Consider the following 16760-nt stretch of genomic DNA (forward strand, 5'->3'; position numbering starts at 1 on the left):
AGCGCTGAGAGGCGGCCGGGCACGAAGGCGGTGGGGCTGTCCCCGAGCGGGGCGCGGCGGGGTTACCCGCGGGCCCAGGCGCCCTCAGGGCCGGAGCCGGGGCCGGGGCGGCTCAGCACCGGCCGGGAGGAAGCAGAGCAGGTGCGGCGCCCGCCCGGGGCGGGGGGGGGGGGAACTTGCGCCGCGGGTGTCCGGAGCGGGGAAGTTGCCGCGCCGCTCCGGTCTGGTCTGGTCCGGTCCGGTCCGGTCGGGGCGGCGGGAGGAGGCGGCCGGGCAAGGTGCTGGCGGGGGAGGGAAGGGGCGGGGAGCGGCGGGCAGGTGAGGGGCCGGCTGCGGCGCGGGAGGGCGGCGCTGCCCTCGGGGCTGTGCCGGCCCCGGGTTGAGGAGGGGCGCCCAGGACCCCGCGGCTTCTCTCTTACTCTGTCTCTCCCCCCCCCCCCCCCCCCCGCCCCGAGGATGAGCGGAGCCGAGGGCGCGCACTTCAGGCGGGCGGCTATCCGCAGGAAATCCAGCCCCGCCGCCTCCAGCGGAGCAGCGCCCACCCGGCCCGCGGGGCCCCCCGCCCGGAGGACGCCCGCAGGTAACGGCCCCAACGGTTCCTTCGGCCGCAGCGCTGCGAGAGGGGGGGGGGGGGGGGGACGGGACGGGACCCGGGGCCGGCTTGCCCCGGGGGGAGCGGGGAAGGCGGCAGCGCCGTCCTGCCGTCCTGGGTTCGGTGCGGGCTGACTCCCGCGGGCTTCCTCCGCCTGTTCGCCCGGCGGCGGGCGGTTTGTATAAATGGAAGGTGGTGTTTCCTCCTCAGAGCCGGGGGGGGGGGGGAGGCTGGCTTAATTAACTTCGGCCGTGCGTGCCCGTTGCGGCGAAGGTGAGGGCTTGCACCGGTGCCCCCGCCGGCGGCCGGGGCGGCTGCGGAGCCGCTTCTCGGAGGGGCTGAGCTGGGGCGGGGGGTAGCCGGAGCTCCGCTCGTACCCTCAGCCCCCATCTCGGCACGAAACGTTCTCAAGTTGTGTTTTGGGCAGCCCTCAGACTGGCAGGGGAGCAGTCTCCCTCCCCTGACAGACCCGTCCCTCACGCCTGCCCCCCCCCCTCAGCGACGAACCCGCGTTGGACCCGTTTGACACGTTACGCTTCAGGAGGCGGCTGCTGCCCCATCAGCGCAGCGCTGCAGCTTAGGCTGGTTATCTGTGTTACCTTGGCCGTGCTGTAAAAACAAGCTGTCGTGAACTCCAGACTTCGGAAGGTTATTGCTTGTGAGCAAGTTAACGCACACGCCCATTTCTGTGTCTAAACCCGGCGACTCTGTGGTGTGACAGCGGGTGTGAAGTCCTGTGCTCGTGCTTGCGTTGTCACGGGGGCTTGGTTTTATGGATGTGGAAGGGCAAAGTTGACGAAATAAAGCTTGAAATCTCTGACATACACTTGTTGTATTGTTGGGGATGACAACATGTCAAATATAAGGGATGGGCTGTTTTGCTTGGGGAGTGTCTTTTCACCCATTCCCCGGCACGAGGCCTGCTAATTTAACACAGATAAGAACAGACTGTCACAGTGCTGTTCATAGTGTGCTTTGCTTTAGCTTTAATGTGTAGTGACTTACAGATAAGCGCCTGAATCCACAATTTTTTATTGGTGGGATTTCCCCCCCCCCCCCCCAAGGCTTTACTTGCATGTTTACATCAGAAAAGAGGAATTGGCAGTTGTATTTGTAGAATGCAGACTTAATGGATTTCATCCTCCTCTAACAGAGGTACGCTAACAATAGGAACCCTGTGGTTTTAACAGTTTCATACTCATCCACAGTCTTTTATTGTTGCTCTTTTCACCCTCCACGGGGTGACTTTTATTTACTAAACGTATGTGTGATGCATACCTTTTCAGTGTGATCATTCTTCTTGTGGCTTTTGGATGGCAGGAAGGTTGTAAGGGCTGTGACGAGAGCAACGTGCTGCTTCTCAAATGTCCCTGCGCTGCAATAACCAGCTTCATAGTACTTTCGTGCATCATGGTTGCTAAATATGATTGCAGTATGAAAAACTCAGAAAATTAACATAAGGAAATGAATCCCAAAGATGTGGGAAATAAAAGGAAGACTCGGTGATGATTTTAGGCTTTTCTTGCGTAGGTATGTAAGTCCTCTTTTTTTTTTCATTCGTACTCCATTTCTCCTAGAAAATGAGGTGAAGAAACCTTGCATATACAATTTCTTTTCTTTTAGTGGGACTTTGGCTCCCTATCTGCTCCTCCTGTTGGCAGTGGCCACTGCGGCGTGTGGTCCAGCATCCTATGATCCCAGGATAGCTTCATAGTCTCCCTCTCTTTTCTTTGTAGTCAGAATGCGACTGCACTTGCTTCTGCTGCTGACAAAAGGTGATCAGACTGCCTTGATTCTGCAAGTATAAACTTTAATCCCCCAGTGCAACATAAAGCTGGGTGTGTTCTTTCTCCTATTTAAAAAAAAAAAAAAGCGCAGGTGTTTACACTCTTCTGGCTTACAAAATGCTAACTGGATTTTAAAGGGTTTTTCTAATGCAGGAGGATGGCTTTGACCCCCTTGAAAACCTTAGGGGAAAGGAGGAGTTAGTGTAGCCCACACATCTCCAGTCCTTGTCTCTGCCAAGTGTTGTGAAATATGCCGTTTGCTTAAGTTACTGCTTGGGGGCAGGACACTGGCAATTGTCTCAGATCTGTATCTGGAAAGCAACTGGAGAAACTAGATGTGTTACCGTGAGCCATGTTTGCTTATAAATGCATCAGAGAAAATCTGGATTATTTATATGGTGGGCATATCAGAACTCTTCTCAGACTAGTAAATTCGGTGTTAATTAGTGCAAAGACTAAAGACCTGTTATAATTCCTGTACACTCAATAGTTTCCTTGCAGCCTTTGACACTGGCCTGATGAAGTAGGGAATATCGCAGGTTTTCTATGCTGGGAGGCAGAAGATCAGGGAGTGTTTCCATTCTTGGTGGTGTTTGAAAACATTTCTAATGTTGAAGTGGGCTACTTAGGGTGTCTGTTACAGCATCAGTCTTTTGTTGTGCATTGCAATCTAAGTTTCTGACTTCTAGGAGAAAAATCTTTCTGCTCTTCAACATCCTGTAGTCCGAGTCATTCAGGTTCATTGTCATGCAAAATTGCAATTGAATTTTGTTAACATTTGAGTTTGAAAAAGCTTGGTGTGTTTAACTGCTTACAGGACAAAGCAAAAATTATTTCCTATTAGAAGTTAACATTAAATTAATGTTTTGGACAAAAGAGTGCTTGAATCTTCAGAGATACTTTGAAATGGCTAATACCGGGAGACAGTTTAGAGAAAAGCGTTCAGTGGAGTAGCATGATTAATAATCTGGTTTTGAAGGGAATAACTAATGTGGATTTGGTGTCTGTTTTTTCTGCTAAATTAGAATTCGGAGTTGATAGTAACTCTAACAAATCTTTACTTCAAATGCATGAATGCATGTTAACTCAGAATTAGCTATCTGCCAAGAAGCAGGTGTAGGCTGCTGCTTGCTTGTTCAGCACCTTTCACAAGCCAAGAGCTCTGCAAGGTGTGAGCGTGGCACTACTTTGATTCTGCATGGGATTAAGCTATCCTAGGAGGTTGTATCTCCACTTAGTCAACTTGATTTAGATAGCTCAGAACACAAGGACACAGTAACTCACTTTCATAACAAGAAATAACATTCCTGCCATCAGTACAGTCACCTCTGTCCTTGCTGCACAAAGACTAGGTTAACTTTTGTGCCATTCAAATCTTGCACTGGTTCCTTGGCTTTGTTCACTTAAATACGAATTTATACTCTTTCTGGACTGTTTTCTTCTGTTCCCTTGTTCCTAAATATAAGTCTGCTGGCATTGTACTGTATATTGGCAGTCTCAGACATTGCAGTGTGCCTCTTAGGGAGCAGAGGTAATTTGCATTCAGGACAGCATTCACTGCAGCAAGGTGTCTGCAAACACTGACAGGAAAAAAAAAAAAAAAAAATAGTTCCCTGCTGCTACTGCTGTATCTCTGCCTGTTAAATGGATATGATTTTATGGGATTATGTTAACAAAACTTCAGTAGTCTTTTGGGTTTCCATCTTGCAGTGGGAGATAACTAAGTGACACTCTAATAGCATGCTGTTCTAGTCTATGAAAAATGTCTTTATTGTTCAGGCGTTTATTCTTTAAAAGCTAGAACAACAACTATGCCCTGCCTGATAGTTTTTGTTGTTGTTTTTGTTTTATTTTTGAAAATAATTAACTTTGGACTATGATTCTCCTTGCTTCTGGCTTTGTGTTACCCGCTGCATTTTGTTGACTGGTGTGGAGTGATTGAAAATTTTGTTCCTGTACAGTGTGCTCAGGGAAAATCGATATGATCATTAGGGCTAATTAGTGATTTGAATCTGTAGATGCATTAGAGACCACTGCGAAAGAGAACTGATTGCCTTACATGCGTTTCTGGTGAATGCAGGGGTTTTGAAATTTTTCTGAAGCTGAGATCTGTTAAGGAGGGCTGATACTTAAAAATGCTGAGAGAGGAAGATGAATATATAGGAAACTGCTTCAAAATATTCCTCTCCCTTCAAAAATGAGGGAAAGTAAAGTATAAAAAATTGCCTTATGCAGACCTTGCGTGAAAATACATTTTCCTGTCTGTTATTAGAGCGCTTCCTGTTTCTGTGGGCCAAATTAATCCCATGTGCCTCTCATTGAAGCGAATGTGTTACATGAAAGTGCCAGGAATTATAATGTTTTCTTATTCCCTTCTTCCCCCACTTCTCCTTCAAATATTTAGGATCAAAATAATCCCTTTAAAGCCAGTAAGAGTGTACTGTTTGGTTCATAGACTATCCAAGACTGAAGTCACTTATACGTGTATCTTGGGTTGGCTTGGTGTGTTTATTTAGCCCTTGCCTAACAATGTCTACTTTACCCAGTAATTGTTGTTGGTCTTGTAATACTGACTTCCTGGTGATCAGCATGGCGATTTCCCTAAATAAATTAGAATTTGTATTCGTTGCTTGACTTATTAGTGACAATACACAAGGGGTTTCAAAGAAGAGTTACAATTTGACGTGGATTTGCCGAAAATAACATAAGTCTGCTCCTTGTTGGAGAGACCTCTTTCGAATATACCAAGAGGGCAGAATTGCAGAGGTGCTGGTAAATGCCATTCCTGAAATGGTTTTAGGCATAGTTGAAATTGGGAAAGCAGTAGTTTGCACACAAAATACAAATTAGTTTGCTGTACAAAAATCACAGGAGCAGGTTGCTTTTGCAGATAAAGTAACAAATACAGTTGGGAGATTTCTGAATTGGAAAAGGAAAGCTTGCTTGAGGAATGTGTTACTTTTGGGCGGCCAGTAAAACACGAATACTGAGAAAAGCAGCTGTTTATTTAAAAAAAAAAAAAAAAAAAAATTATTTGCCCTTGGCTATTATTTTGTCCCTTTTCTGTCAGTACCTGTGCTGCTTAAAACTGCAGCGGTCAGACTTTTCACCCAGTTCTTAAGTCATGGTGAGGAACTATCTCATCTCCCAGCATTTCAGTCAAAATCCCGTTCATAACTGGGCAGTATTTGATGCTGTTTGTCGGTATGTCTTGGGTACAGTGTGATCTGTGATAAAGCACTCCAACTGCTGTATTTTGCACTGTTATGTCTTAAAGTAGTGTTACGCATTTGCTGTGTAAGACAAATTATTTTCCCAGGATGAAGGAGTTGTCAGAGGGAAAGGAAAAATACGAAGCAAGCAAATTTTAAAATAAGATACTTGTGGGCTTTTCCCTCTAGCTCCGTTAATGCTGGCTAGATTTTCTTTAAAATGTTATTGTCAGTTCAACATTTTAATCAAATTACTGACTGCGAATCTTGTAGCTGAGACTCCTGTTTGTATGAGGGGGAAAAAATGACTTTCTGTTCCAGTATGGGATATTGTATGTAATATCTCTCCTGAACAGAAGGTGATCCAGGATGAATAGTTACACTTAGATGATCACAGTGATCCCTTCCATCATGTTAAATCTATTAATAAACTTTGCCTCCAGCTCTTGATGGTCAAAACATTTTAATCAAATGTGTAGCTGTGGACAGCTCGATATATTCAGGCCGTTATCAACAAACTCCTGTACTTCTGACGAGGGGAGAGAGAATTCTGTTTAGAGAGGGTATCCCCAGAGCAGTAGTTTTGTCAATAACCCAAGCAAGTAAAAGGAGGAAATTGAAAGGGGAATTTTTAGTGGTTTCTTCAACTAGCTGCCTTGGAAGTAGCATTTTAAGAGAGATGGCTTTAGCAGAAGAAATTACTTTTGAAACTAATGTAGGGAAGGGAGGATGGGGCTTTGAAATGTTGATGAACCAAGTTAAAAATCAAGATGTGGTCCCAGCGCACAAATACATGGCAGTAAGGCGGTATCAGAAGATACAGGGAAATGAGCAAAGGAAGAAGGGGAAAAAACCTAAACTGCTACAGTAGTCTGCAAAGCCAGACATGTAAAGAAATATATTTTTAATGAGTTTCAGAGCAATTTGACGCCTCTGATTACACAGAAACTCAGTAAAATGGAGCATAAAATGGATTAAAATTGGAGGCAAAAGACACTCAGTAGAAGGTAGGGCAGAGCAATGAAACAGTGTTACTTAGTATTAATGCTAAGCGCATCACAGCTCTTAATGTAAGATAAGTTAAATTGCCTGCAAAGAAGGAAAAACGTGGTGGAGCTGTAATGTGAGATGTGGAATCCTGTGATTTATTCCTGACTTCTGAACAAACGCTGTCTTGCGGCAGGGATGATGATGCAGCTGACTTACAGGTCTAGCCTTCCCCTGGAGAGTCACTGCAGGCACTTGCCCTCCCTCTCAAACAGGTGCTTGTGTGCCCAGATGTAGGTGAGATCGGGGAGAGAAGATGGTGACCGACGATTAAAAATAATCCTGGCTGATCCAGTGGCCGGATTTCTTCTGGCCTTTTTAAAGATTTGGCTTTTTATTAGTTGAGCAGGTGATGTTTCTGTGCCAGGCTTTTGGTTCTGTTGGTTGCTGTTGTGACCGAGCCCTCACGGTGGGGACTTCCAGCTGCCGTAAGGGCACCCAGCCTCGTAGCTGTAGGATTACGTTGTACCGCCGTCCGGCTCCCCCGTACGTGACACCCGCGGGGCCTCGGCTGCCCCGGGCGCCAGCGCCATGGTGCGGGGGCCGCTGCCCGAGGCCCTGCTGTAGTGCTGCACCCTGCCTCTGGGCCGGCGGGCTCTTGGTGGGGCTTCTGTGCGATCCCTTTGGGGACTTCGCGGCACTCGAAGCAAAAGCCGATAGAGAAGTTTCTCGCTGCGTCTTTGGTACGTCTTCCGTGTCTGTGAAGCGTGAGAGGCCTCGGTCTGGAAAGCTTGAGAGCGGACCCTCCTGCCCGTGCCCGGTGGCTTCTGGAGGTAGGAGAGGGAGGGAGAGGGCGCGGAGCTCCGGGCTGCTGCTTCGGCTTCTGGCTCAGGATCCTGACCCGACCGGCCGCGGCACCTTGCGGAGACTGTCGAGTCGTTAAGGTGCAGCTAGTGCGCCAGGGTAGGGTGACTTTTTATTTATTTACTGAAGGGTTGTATTGGTAGCCTTTATCTGCTGAGGACGCTGGGGCATTCAGTTGCTTAAGCTGTTTCAGACTCCTAGGTTCTCTTCCACGGGGAAACAGGAGTTTTGAATAAAATAATCAAAGTTAGGGTCTACAGCAGACTTAATCCCCCCCCCCCCCACCCCCCCCCCCCGAAATTACCTGAACTGTAAAATTGTTAAAGCAAATAATATTTGGAGATGAGTTTCTTTTTAAATGTTTTGTCCTGTGTCAGAAGGGCTTGATGACAGCTTCTTGCAGTTAGTAATTAGAATGTTCTTCCTCTTCGCTCTCACGTACCACCATTCGCTATCTTGTCTGTGATACTTCAGTTTCTTAATTGAATATTAATGTATGTGTTATTTGTATTAACATCAGTAACTGAGTTAGGAAATGAAACTTACTGGCTAATTACGTTCATCTTCAGAATTGGTGATTTAAGAATGAAAACAAAGTCACTGATACAGAAGAAATAAATTGTTTTTGATAGAACTGAAATTTTTTTCAGTTTTATGCAATTATACTGCTAGCCCTTCCTTCAGTTGACTCTCACCAAAATGTCCCTGCCTTAATACAAGCGTACTGTACATTCCTTTTCATTCAGTCTGACACTAACTCTCATCATTAAGAAATTACATTACATCTCTGAAGGTACGATCCTTTTGTATTTCAACTGTTCTCCTATGGGCTAGCAGTACTATAGCATTCAAGAAAGTTAGGCGGGATGACAGGCACGTGAGGATGGTTTTCAAGAGTTCTTGGGGATCCTTTTTATTTGCCCTTTGAAAGATGGTAACTTATTAATTCTTTAAAAAGAGGGCTTTTATGTCTTTAAAACAAAAGCTTGGAAATTCTCCAGTGAAAATGTGGCTCTAGGGGAGGCTTTGCAAAACACCTGATTTTTGTAGTATATACAATAAAATGAGAATTGCAATCAGTGCATAAAATTATTCAGCATTTGTGCTTTGGCTTATTTTAATTCTAAATGTAGAACTATGTGAATTTTAGTAAGATGCATTTTAAATTTGAAAGCAAGTTGCATCTATTTACTACTAAAAGTAATTTTCCATTTTATAAAATTGAGTGGTGTTTAACGCAGAATCTTAAATTGACTTTCATCAAGTTCTGGTAATATGACCCAACTGTTGCTTTGTAATTACCTTCACACTCTCTTGAGTTATGCATGATAATGCAGTAAACAGTGTTCTTTATAACTTATTAGTCCCTATGTTATCCAGAGGACAAATACGCCAACCAGGTTTACAAATGAAGGGCATGCTAATGCCCAAGCTGGCTGTTCACACGCAGTTTAGAGACTGCCAAGCTAGGTCGGGTCGCAGGAGGTAATTGCCATAGTGCTCTACGGTGGCTTTTGTGGTGAGCTTGAATGGAAAGATGCAATCGAGTCAAAACGCAACAACCCAAGTGGCTGGTTGTGCACATAGTCTATTTCTAAACTTCCTTATATCCTTTCCCTGTCCTGTATCAAGCACACAGGGCATCTTCAGAATAACATTCCTGACACGCAATCAAAGAGGGAGAAGAAAGTCCATCCTAAATGCTGTGTGTAGCCAGCAAGAGACCTGGCTAGTATTGGCGTGGGCTGCCCTTGGCATTCAACTTAAGTGTGGAGAATTGTCCCTTTAAGTGTTTATCTTATTTATTTTCTGTATAAAGACTGCTTGTGCACAGGATATATTAAAAGATTTTGCTCATATAAATGAGAACGTTATTAACATTGTGTGTATTAATACGGACTTTAAAGGAACTTCAAAACTCAAATGAGTTACCTCTTCCAAGGATTTTGATAGAGCTTAAACAAACAAGTGTCTGTTCATCCTAACTGTGGAGAATTATTACTTTGTGGTTTCAACAACTGGTAACTTTTAACAGTATAATTTCTGCTTTTCTCATGTGGCTGATACCAACTGTGTAGTTAGCTAGTCTTATGTGGGGGTTTTTTTGGTTGTTTTCAGCAAATGCAGTTGAGCTGCAATAGAAGAGTAGGCTTACCATTTAAAAATCTGAGTAATATCAGGATGTTGGAATGTGGTACATAACATGTTGTCTTACCACCGTGAATACTATGTCCTCTTTGTTATTTCCTAAATGCCATTCAGCAGTTGTGTGGACTGGATCCTGATTAAAACTAATCTTAATCATTTTTTGTGCCTCATGTAACTTACAGAAAATATTGAGATAGGAAGGTGATAGGTTCTAAATGAAAAAGGGGGGGAAAAAAGGATTAGGTAATGGTGTGCATGTCTTATGATTCAGTGCTTTAAATATTTACATCATTTAGGAAACTGTAGAGTATTTCTAAGGGTGTCTCATGCATCTCAAATTGTCAGATTACTTTTTTTCCTGTAGACATTCGTCTGATCACCCCGTGGGACTCGGCACAGGGTCCACCATACCCTGGGCCACAGAGCACTGACACCAATATGAGGATGCTGCAAATGGCGTTTATTCAACTGCGTCATGCCCTTATATACTGTCTGTCGGTCATCCCGCCTCCCTTAACCCTTCTCTTTCCGTACATCGCGAGATCTTCCGAGCGCCAATCCCTACATTTTCCTCACAGGGTTAAAGAGTGATGTTTAAAAGCATTTGCCAAGTCCGTATTGATTGCTTCTGTTCTGCTGGGGTCAAGGCATACATGGTCAGCGTTTGTCTGAAGTAGCATGTGGTATTTGACAGCTGTGAGAAGGACCATGATCGTCTTACGTGAGACATCAGAAAGACTTCACAGTCTTCTAAAACTTCTTTGATACAAATAATTCAGACTCTTATTCTCTAAAAATCATGACATTCACTATAGTTTTCTGAGAGAATATTTAGATAGTCCTTTCAAAAAGGAAAGTGGTTTTAAAGCTGACAGAGAAAAATGGCCAGTGTCTGGAAGACTGGGTTAGTAAGCTGCTTGATCTGCGTGGGCAACGGCTCTGGGGCACAGCAGTTTAACATAACTCTTTTCCAGTTAATGTGTCTAGGCATGATGTAATGAACACTCAAATATGGTGAAGTTACAGAATCCAAACCCTCACTTGCAGAGAAGCAACTATAAAGCACTGCAAATAAAAATTCAAGTTATGTTGTTCGGGCCCAGCAAATGTCATAAGTGCCCCTTTGCAGCACCAGGCTTTCCAATTGTTTCCTTTGGCCTGGAGGTTCTTGTTATACTCTACATACAGATCAGGAAAAAATTACAGAAATTCTCTATTAGTGACATTTTGGAGAGAGTTTGCTGCAGGTAAAAAAAAAAAATCCAATTCCCTCTGCTGCCCTGTGGCATAGAGTGCTATTGCTCACACCAAAGCTCACACCAAACACCTAAATCTTTCACTATATCCTTCCTTTTGTTCCAGGGAAGGAGAGTAGAGACCTGAGCAGAAGTAGATTACTTGTGCTCTGTGAAGACTATGGGAGTGCATATATTTAGTCTTCTATTTTCCACACTGCTCTGCTGAGCTCTGTTTGCTAGTACAAAAGTACGTATTGAAAGAAAAAACCCACTTCTGCCTCTCTCTGCTTCCCATATGTTCATTCTGAAGTAGTCCTTCATGTCGCTAATATTTGGGCTGCCTTTGTGCCCACATACTACTCTGAATCTATAGTTTGGGATGGAAATGGAGGAATTTCTCTTAAGTATTTTTGCTCCCTCAAGAAATTAAATAAAGTAGCTGTTTGCTGTCAAATGTTAGCTTTAGTTTCAGGAAACAAAAATGCTTTTTACATATGAAAAGTGAGAATATAATCATCCTTGCTAAGATTGACAAGGACTGCATGCTTATTATAGTTGGTGAGATGACAGGCAACACTAAATGTGAGTAAGGCTAGTAGAGCTGGAAACTGAAATACACAGAGCTGAGGTGTCTGAAGTACTACAGTTGCATTTTAAAATTTTTTTTTGGTACATATGGAAGGGCAGGTTGTTTGAAGTTAAAATACAATGTTTACAGTGGCTCAGGGTGTAGAAGCAGACTTGGCTTTCTGATAAGGGGTTTTTCCAGGTATGGTACACAAGGGGTTAGAAAAGCAGAAGCTATTTAGTAACTGGAAGTGAGGAGAGAGGACTGCAAGCTGACTGCATGGTGCTGAAAGGACTCTTTATCCTAAGGATTTTTTTCTTTTTTATTTTTCTTGGTGTGTGGGCTTACATTGAGAGAAGGCAGGAGAATTCTGATAGCTGGTAAGCATGTTAAACTTTAAATGAAAACTTCTGAACTGCTTTACAGCAGCTGCTAACAAGCTGCATAGAGTAAAACTGGGTAATCCTGTGCTAATGAAGAACTACCTCCATTTTTACCATAAGCTCTTGAATGACATATTCAAGTAAATAGAAGCAAATCATCTATGTTTTTGTGTGGAATGTACTGTCTTCTTCCCCTATCTTTTTTTCTGTATGTGGGTGTTATACCATCGAATGATCAGCTGTTGAAATTATGATTATATAATTAATTATTTGGGGAGTATGGTCCTTAACTGTAGGATGGTTCCTGTTAGTGTGGGTTGGTTGTGTGGTTTTTTGGTTGGTTGGTTTTTAATCCTGTTGTGGAAAACATTACTTATTTTTTAAAAAATAACTTGAGTTAAAATATTTTAGCAAATTGGAGATCAATTTGAGAAACTGTAACTTTGCAGGTCAATTGAAAGACTTCATTGTTACGTAAGGTCTGATAAAGAGGTCTGATACCCATATTTTGGGTGGTTTTCTTTTTTGTTGTGTTGTTGTTTAAAAGGATTTAGGCGGCTTGCCACAGACAGAAACTACTGTACTGGGGAAAAAAAGGATTTTTTAAAAAACTTTTTTTTTTTTTTTTTTTTTTTTTTTTTTTTTTTCCCAAACAGCATTGGGTCAGTGTTTAACCATTTGGGACATAATGGCAATCCACACAAATATTACCTAAAAGTTCCTGGAAAATAAGGAACACCTTCAAAAGCTAAAGTAGAAAATAAGGAATTGAAAATTGTGATTAAGAAAATATAAAGGTCTCTGAGGAGAATCTGTCTAATGCTAGGTGTCTGCCAGCTCACAGCACTCTTGCTGCACAGGCTGCTTCAGCCAGCTGCCGTGCTGCACTGTTGTAGCCAAGGGCCTGATTTCTCAGTGCTTTGGGTTTGTCATGGGCATTGCAGTATAGGTGGTTCTTCCAAGGCAGTTTTATTGGTAATATAAAAATATTCCCTAGGTATAAAACGGCAGGGGGCCAATCTAATCCCTAATGTAATTTGATAGACTGTACTGGACCTAAGCATTAGGATATGGTTGGATATGGATATGGTTTGGACATAAGCATTTGCGTATGGTTAATGCCTTCAATTGTATAATGTGATTATTTTTTTTAAATTTGTTTTTTTTTAACTGACATTAAGTCTGATTTACTGTTCTTCATATTAGCAAGTAAAGGTCAGGTGCAATGCCTCTTAGCCACATCTCACTTGATTTTTTTTTTTAACTCCAGTTCATTCAGAGGCTTTAAGTTAATGCTTTTTGTCTTGAGTTGGAAATAACCATGTTTGCCATACGTTTATGGAGTAACACAGAAAAAGACTACACAAACTGAGGTTGTTCTTCAGGATTATCTGCCCTCAGGTATGTTTAAGTAATGCTGCCTGCCTACCTTGTTAGCACAGTGGCTACTGCAAGCATGAGGTCAAAGGTAGTAGACTGACAACCAAGTCCCCAGTTTTTTAGTACTGGCTTTGGAATATTTTCTGAGGATGACAAAGCTAGTTTTTCTTTTACATACCATATTGAATTTGTGTGGAAGATGTAACTGAGTGAATTTTTATGTTGAAGGTTAATAATGCATGTCTGATACTGTAAGATAACTTAATAGATTATAGGCAAGTTTCTAGCAGTCAGAATTTCATGTCAGTTTTGATTACCTGACTTCATTAAAAATCTGTGATAACTTAGCAGAGTGAATTGCACTTGTCTCTTACTACAGCAATCAAATCTAGAAATATAGCAAGAGCCTCAAATGTTGTCTGAAGTTGAAATTTTACCTTTTCAAATGGTCACTTCAACAGTGCTTTTATCTGCGTCATGCAGTTGGCAGCGTGCTCTCTGGCTGGTTTTTCTGCAGGTGATCTGAAGGACGGTGACTGCCTCCAGCTGTTGCCTTGCGCAGGGTCTCGAGGTACCAGCACGTGAGTGCTTGCGTGGCACTGGAACCTTGTCCACTGAGTTCTCCTCCTTTTCCCGTGCTCTTCACGGCCTCCTCAGGACTGTGTAGAAAGAAAACAAGCTCTTTCTGTTCCGAACAAGCGGAAAGAATAATGGAAATACAATAATCTCTTTTGGGGGATAATCTTCTCTTATTTTGCTTATATTTACATAGCATCATGAGGTACAGATCAGCTGGTTACAATAAGAAATTATCAAAGAATTCACTGCCAAGAACTTAATTTAGCAGCAAGCTACTATAGGCTGCCTCTTTTGATTCTACTGTTGGGGTTCCTACAATGATTATAAAGTAAGAGAAATAAGTTGAAGATCCTTTTTGCACAACATGTTGAGTTGATGAGAAGGTTTTTTTGGTGTGACCTTAAACTGGTTTGTTTCTTCCTTCAACTCATCGCTCCCTGTGGTTACTTTTCCTTAGACAAAACACCATACAAAGAGTAAAGCCAACTCTCTTATTATTTGTTCCTTATTAACTTGGAAGGTGTGGGTTTTGGGGTTTGTGGGGTGGGGTGGTTTTTGTTTTTTTGATTTTTTTTTTTTTTGTTGTTGTTGTGTTTTTTTTTTTGTTTTGTTTTTTTTTTTTTTAAATATTATCCTGTTCCCTAATTAGGGCTTAGCAGACACATTTAGGAATGTACAGGCAAAATAACTTTCTGAAAAGATGCATAATGTTTTTTCCTGATTAGCGGATTGTGGAGAATGTCTGCATGTCGTCTCTGATTCACTTATCTAATATTAAATAGAAGACAGGTGTGGACTTTTTCTATTAATTCTAATTTAGGTATTTGAATTAAAAAAAGGAAATAAAAGCACACCTGTGTGCTTTAGTCTCCTCAGAGGTTAAAATGAAGGTAATTTTACATGCTAACTTTATACATATGACAAGAATCTGAGTTTTGAAATCTAAAGCTGAATTTTATTCAACTTCAGTTAAGGTAATTCATATTTAAGTAATTTTATTCAACTTCAGTATCTTTTAAAACTTCAACTGTTTTGATTTACATGCAGAATTGTGCCCTGCTGTGTTGAAAATGTGAAAATTCAATATTAGTATATGGTACCTATGGAAACTTAAAATATAAGCAGCTGCATATTGCTCTTTATTGACAAATATCAATAAAACATTGTATGAGATCCAACAATATGTAGGCAAGTCTTGACAGATAAATATTTAACTCCATGTCGGTACACAAGCTTAGGTAGGGATCCTGCACTTCATAGGCTCAAAACAGGCGGGCAAAGTCCATGTAGTAGTTTCTTTGACTTCACATTTGAATTTAAAATCACCTTGTTTCCCTCATGGCAGCTCACTGAGTTCTCCACCAACTTGTACTAAAAAAAGAGTAATAAATTGCTTCCTTGGTGGAACCAGAGTGGTATTGGTCGTATATGGAGTGCTTGTGACTGTAAGAAGGAACATGCTCTCTAATGTATTACAGCAGGTCCAGATGTCTCTGAGTACTGTCATCATCCCATCTGTCTGTTATCAAACTGTTTTGCATACTTCCCTATGTCTTCTTTTATATGTATGTTCAGATGAAGCTCCTCACTCAATGTAGCTTTTAACAAAATGGAAAACTGGCTGACATGGAAAAGAACTGCATTCAAGATGAATGTTCATACGCTGAACTTTTTTTGAACTCTTTGAAACTCTTGAGAACTGACCTACAGCCAGTAAACCAGGTTTGGTTTCTCTAAAGTTTAGTTTAATTGTGAATCATTTGCAAATACTCTGTGCCTGGTAATGCTATGATTCAATAGAAATGGTTGTGCTGAGTAAATTGGCCATGTGATATGAAAGGTAAGGGGATTTCTATGCTATCAGCTGTATATTTATATCTAATCAGACCTGGTCTTTTTTATGTTCAAGGTGAAAGAAATATGACCGGGTAGAACATAGGTTTGGTTCCCACAGAATTCATTCAAAAGATCTTCCTTTCACAGATTAATCTGTGATTAATCATAAAATGGTTACATTTAGCAGTAGCTTAGCATGTTAGTTTTCTACTCTTAGTTCAAAGTCTAGAATGAGAACAGAGCAATTTACCTGCATATTTCTTCCTTTGTGAGTGGCTAACTTGGAGCTGGAAATCAATGACAAAAATTTGTCATAAACTGCCTATGGAAATGGATAAAGATGATTATTGCTGGTAAAAGACTCTTAACCTGTTAGTGGTCAGAATTCCTTTTGCTTTAATTCCTGCACCATCCTTTTCATACGTGGGGTGCAGTTACTTACGCTGAATAGGGAAACCTTTCTAAAACTTGGTTTTGCTTTCTGCTTCCATGGCAACAGATGCCCTTACAAAAAAGCAAGTGCAAATGCAACCTTCTTCTCGTTTTCCCAGGCTCTAAGTAACTTAGCTCTTCACAGTTGCCTTCAGAGACTGCTCCGACAGCTTAGTGAATCCAGCTCTGAATCTGTCAGTGAATCTCCTGATGGTTGGAAAAATAAATTTGTCTCAGCAACTTTCAGTCCTGTCCCTCCTTCTTATAACTGAGCAGCATAACAAGAAATGATGTACAAGCTAATGGCTATATTTTTTGGACATAAGAAGCAGATGTACTTGTCAAGTGTGCTTCCATCTAAATAAGAACAAATGATCCCTAGGACTGTTTTGTCAAATTGTAGGCCAAAAAACTGGTTCCTGAACTATATCATGTCCAAAATTAGTAAAAACACCTGACCCAAGGTTTTGAATTAAGTGTGCCACTACACTAAAGCTACTTAAAAATTGTACTTCCTCTATCCCAAGTATATGTTGTTGCCCACTTCAAATCATTGACCTGACTGGGAAAGTCAGCCCTGGTTTTCCTAAGTTATCATGCTGAGCAATCAGCAGTAGCCCTCGGGACGGTGAACATAATTCTCAAGATGACATGGAACAATCTGAGATCAATGGCACCGTGAGCTGACCATTTCACACGACTGAAATCTTCTATTTGTCTGCAGTTGGGCATTGTCTGGCTGCTGTTAGATTTC

The 16760-nt window shown here is 42.1% G+C and overlaps 1 protein-coding gene across 1 annotated transcript in view; it reads left to right on the top strand.

Moving 5' to 3' along the window:
- Positions 1-527: 527 nt before the first annotated feature.
- FGD4 (FYVE, RhoGEF and PH domain containing 4) overlaps positions 528-16760 on the top strand; it is a 112172-nt gene continuing 95939 nt past the window's right edge. Inside the window, exon 1 of the mRNA XM_049821665.1 lies at positions 528-580. The gene's annotated coding sequence lies outside the window, so the exon portion shown is untranslated. The remainder of the gene's footprint in view (positions 581-16760) is intronic.

The sequence above is a fragment of the Accipiter gentilis genome, chromosome 18, assembly GCF_929443795.1.
Source record: "Accipiter gentilis chromosome 18, bAccGen1.1, whole genome shotgun sequence".
Taxonomy (NCBI): domain Eukaryota; kingdom Metazoa; phylum Chordata; class Aves; order Accipitriformes; family Accipitridae; genus Astur; species Astur gentilis.